The following is a 5,329-nucleotide window of genomic DNA, read 5'->3' on the forward strand; positions in this document are numbered from 1 at the left end:
CATCTCCTTCCTTCCCATGTCATGCCTATGTCATGTTGTGATGTCATCTTTCCCTCCTTGTCCTCTTCTCATTGGTTGGGTGACATCACTCTCTCTAATCCCTTTGATTAACTTCCTAATTGTTTGCCTAATGACCGCTGATCTGTTATACGGTTCGCTTAACTTTTGTTTCCGTTTATCGTTTGAGGGATCATACCCGGGATCTTATTACTTAGGTTCCCTTAACCTTTCTCAATATATTATATTCCTTTTATGATCCTCTCTTATAATCCTTTAATTTAAATCCTTCTTATCTTATTACCTTATACTCAATTCTTTTCGTATCTAGTGGATTTCCGGGAAAATCAAAATGTTCGGAATTGGATTCTGACGATCTTTACATACACTTATATACCTTATAGAGTACTAATAAAATCTCAGAATATCCATAACAGAACCCCTACATAGTGTGGCATGAAAAATTTTCTCATTCAGCAAAAACACTATTCATAAGGGTTTCAAAATTTTCCAAAAATTGGGGTTATTACAACAATCTCCCCCAATTTATGTCTACTGGAATTGTAGCCATAAATTAAGAGATACTTGATGATAACAAAACATCCTAAACATATATCTTTAAAGATAAGTAGATAAAACTGAAAGTGCTTCAATTTAAACAAAAATGTACAAGGTTTTGCTCACAGTCAGTTCAAGATGCTCCTCTAGTCTGAGCAGATTTTTCTAGTTTCTTGAAGGTCTGGATCTTCTTCCAAGCTTTCTGTTGTTTTCTTCAATTTGATTCTGGAGCTGTCTGTGGAATTCTAATTCATCAGATTCTGAGAGATCTAACATTTCTTGCATTTCTAAGAGAGTCTCATTGCTAGAGATACTCAATTGGTCTTCTAATCTGAAGAATCTTCTCACACCCTTGTCATCCATGAATTCCATCAGCCAGTAGGGCCTTAGATGCACTCTTCTCCCTGTATATGGGATGATAAGATTTTTGGGTAATGCATCTTTGGCACTAACACTCCTTAGCTCTTCAATCTTCTTCAATACTAATCTTCTTGCAGTTACATTAAACCCAAAGTTTTTCTTGAAGGATGAATAGACTTTGATCAACACAGCTTGGCTTTCTTGAAGTATCCTGTGAAGAGGCCACTGAATCTCCCTTCCCCTTTTGTACTTGAACACCAACCTTTCAGGTAGGTTTCTGTATGCATCAATTGCCCTTACCTCATCCAGCTCCTCCAGATAAAGATTTAGATCTGAGAATTCTTTGATGTCACACAAGTACAAGTAGTCTCCCCTGTTGACCTTGGGTTAAGTTTTGACTACTGACTTGGATTTGAGAGGTGACAGTTTCACTTTCTTGACTGCCCTTGATTTTGTCCTTCTTAGCTTAGTAAGAATTGGCAAGTTGAAGTCAGGAATTGGTAATTTATCCCACTCTATTGGCTCATCCTTTGGCACAATAGGCTCTCCATGTATGTTTCTGTAGGGGTCCACCACCCTTATGTCTTCAAACACCACAGAGGGCTTTGATGCTTGAGTTTCAGCTTGAGTGGATTCCTTTGGAAATTGATCTTCCAATTCCTTGTCAACAACATCCAACTTTCTTTTTGTTCTTTTAGCCAGTTCTTTCTTTCTTTGGGATTTCTTCTGTTTTTCAATCTTCTTCTCTGATTCAGTAGCTTGAGATGGTTGAGAGGGAATTTGTTGAGAAGAATTCATAGCCTGTAGCTTGGCCAAGATAACAAACTGTCTTTCTTTTGTTTATACAGCTTTGCATCTAGAGCAGCTTGCCTCTTTTCCTGCTTCAATCTGGCTTTTTCTTCTTCCTTTGCATGAGCAAATTGTGGATGTCCAGCTACCACACAAATTTCCTTCCCATTTCTGAATATCTTTGCAATTCTCTTTCTTGAGGCTGAATCAGCTGGATCTTTGTAGAGGAGAATAGATCTTGATAAAAGCTTCTTTTTATCAGGCTTGGGTGTCTTATACACAGAATCCATAGGGTTCTTCAAAGATAACTTTGGATAGTTTGCCCTTGGTTTAAGAATTATCTCAGCCTTTGTAGTCTTGATGCAGGAAGATTGTCCTTTCTCCAGATAGTTCATGCTCATCTCATTCACATTGATTGGCTTGACATGAGAGTGATGGATGGCTGACTGATCTGGTTCCTTGACTAATTGAAACTTTTTCTGTATTTCCTCATCAATCTTTTTCCAGTTGATCAGAGTCAACTCTCCTTTATCAGCATCTTTCAAATTTGCTGCTGCTGCATTTATAAGATCTATACCATCTACAACTGGTGGCTTGGAGATAGTAATTGAAGGTATAATTACTTTGCTGATTTGAACTAGAAGTTTCTCCCCCTCAGTTGGTCCTTTCTCCCCCTTACTTGATTCTCTCTCCCCCTTTTTGTTATCATCAAGTGGAGGAGTTAGGCCTTGTGCTTTAGCCAGTTGCATAAGAAGATTTGTCTGAGTCTGTTGATTTTGAAGAAGTAGAGCCACTGAATTCTCAATAACCTGAACTCTGTTCTCCAGCTTGGCTATCTTCTTGTCAGAATCTGATTCTCTCCTTAATCTTAGTAATAGATCATACATGGTACCATATGGCATTATTGAATCCAGCTTCTCAGAGTTATATGTCTTTAAGTCAGCTATATCCTTTTTCAATTCATCCACACTGAGATTCTGTCTTGAGTGTTGGATCTTCATTAAATGTAAGGAGTCTAGGTGAGCTTGAAGAACAGCCTTGGTACCAGCATCTGAAGCTTCCTGAAGGGCCTGCTGAATAGCTATTACTTGTTTTACCAAAGACACCTCAAATTGCCCTGGTGAAAATTCCTTTGCCCATTCCCATTTAGGTAAACTGAAAGCAGAACTTGGGCCTTCAGCTCCCCCTAAGTTCATGCTTCCATCCAAAGAACCAGAGTCATCATCATCAGAATTTACTCCAAATTCTTCAGATGGCTCTCCAGCTTGAGAAGGCATTCTGTTCACAGCAGCTTTATCTCTTTGAAGAGATTCTGTGGTGTGCACTAAATTCAAAGTCTGCTCTGCCTCCACATTGCCCTGAGCAGCCAACAGTTGATAGGCTGAAACAGGGTGAGTAAAAGTGTCAGCATCCAAGGAAATGTTATCAATTACAGCTTTGTAATGTTGCTGAAATTGTCTTTCCTTGTCAGCATCATCCACAATCATTGACTCACTAGCAATGGCTGGTTCCATCCTTATTTCTCCAGTACCTGCCTTTCTCTCATATTCTCTCTTTTGTTGTATCAGGGTCTCACCCTGGCTCCCCACCCTCACACCCTCACCTTCACCTACTAAGGTGGGACTCATCTCACTCACTTTTGCCAATCCTGAATGAATGGATTGCTGAGATTCACTCTTTTCCTCTCCTTTTTCCTGGGAGCAACCCAGCCTCTCACTCAATGCACTCTCCTCTCTCAGTCCTAAGAGTGATTGTATTACCACCAAATCTTCTGCACTTAAAATTATTGAAGTTTGAAGTTGTGCAGAGACATTCGACGGATAAGTGATATCCGTCGGGTGAGTGGTAAAGCTATCCGACGGATAACTGCTGTTAAGCTTATCCGTCGGGATACAATCACTACTCGACGGATGAGCAATATCCATCGAGAGAGTAGAAATGAATGAGGTGGGAAGGGAAACTATTGTTGACTCTGTGTTGATTGAAGTTATTTGAGGCACAGATGTCATAATAGAATCAGAAAGAATTGGCAAGTGAGCCAACAAATCTTCTAAAAGATGATGCTCACTTGCACTAGATTTTGGCTTCCCCAACAGAGTTAAAGAAGGGGAATCAGGAATTGAAGTGTTTATCATGTCCACTTCCAGTGAGTTAGTTGGTGAGTATTGTGTTTCTGTGGCTTCTATTATGAGAGATTTTGGCTGTGACTCCACATTTATTGGAGCCACATCAATCTGAATTTGAGAAGGTGCAGGGACTGTGTCTTTAGCACCAGTTTGCACTAAGTGTGTGCCCTGTGCATCCCCAGTTGTTTTGGATTTCTTCTTTCTAGTGTAAGTTTGGTGTGAGCTTGTGTCCCTAACCCTCTTGGCCTGTGCTCTTGGATGAGAGCTTTGTTCAATAGCCACATCCTTTTGGGAGGATGCAGCTAGAAGTGAGCTTTTGTCCTTTTTAAGCACTACAGTTTGTTGGGAAACTGCAGTGTGGCTAGGCTGGGATTCACTCAACTCTTCAACCTTATCCTTGGGGTTTCTTTGATGTTCACCCCTTCCCTCACCTATCTTACCCTCCTTCACACTCCCCTCTTTGGGTTTGGTAGATTTTTGAACTGGTACCTTTTGAGAGATACCAGAGGGGGTTTTCTTTGATTTGGATTTAGAAATTGCAGTTATTTTGGCAGCTTTGGTAGGCAACTGTTTGGTCATTGTCACAGTTGCTATAGCTATGCCTGAAGTCAAAGAAATAGAAGAGATTGGAATAGTTGAGGGTCTGGATGAACTTACCTCACTTACCTGAGGTGTCAGCATTATAGGAAAATAGAACATTGGCACATCCTTGTGATGGTTGGCTCTGTTCAAGTCTGCAATGATTCTTCTCTCTTGAACCCAACAAGCTAATTTGTTGTTTGGGTTCTCAAGTTCAATCTCTTGACAAAGATGGTTAGCCAAAAGTATAAAGAATCTAGCATAGTAAATATTCTTTCCTCTTTTGGCTAAGTCACCGAGTTTAAAACCTAACTCATACACAACAAGGTCACTGAAATTGTAATATTCGTCTGTAACTAGCATGTATAGCATGTTAAGCATGGAAATGTTCACAGAATCAAAATTACTGATTTTTCCAGAAAAGACTTTAGTTACTACATCACACAAGTAACTCCATTCCTTCCTAAGACCTAGTCTTCTAATTTCACTTAGTTTTGCAGTAGGAAGTGCATAATGAATGGAATTGAGTATATTGACAATATCACTGTCAGTGTGTGGTGCAGTTACATTATCATCAGGAATCTTGAAACATGCTTTTATGACATCACTATTGATACAAAAATTATTACCTTTGATGGTTAGAGTGATGGTTTTGTCAGTAGAGTTATAGATTGTTGTTGTCCACATCTCCTCAACAACTTCACAATAAATTGTGGGTGATTCCAGCATGGCAAAACTTAACTTGCAGTTGTTCACGAAGTCCATCATCTTATGATAGTCTTCAGATTGCTGAATCCCCTTATTGACCAAGGCAGTGAAGTTGTTCTTCTCATAGATGAACCCAGTCTGTGACATGATCTTAACTACGGGTGCCATTGTTAGAGAAGAAAAGCTTGAAGAGAAAGAGGATTTTTGCTTGA

Source organism: Apium graveolens, unplaced genomic scaffold (assembly GCF_009905375.1).
Source record: "Apium graveolens cultivar Ventura unplaced genomic scaffold, ASM990537v1 ctg5528, whole genome shotgun sequence".
NCBI lineage: Eukaryota > Viridiplantae > Streptophyta > Magnoliopsida > Apiales > Apiaceae > Apium > Apium graveolens.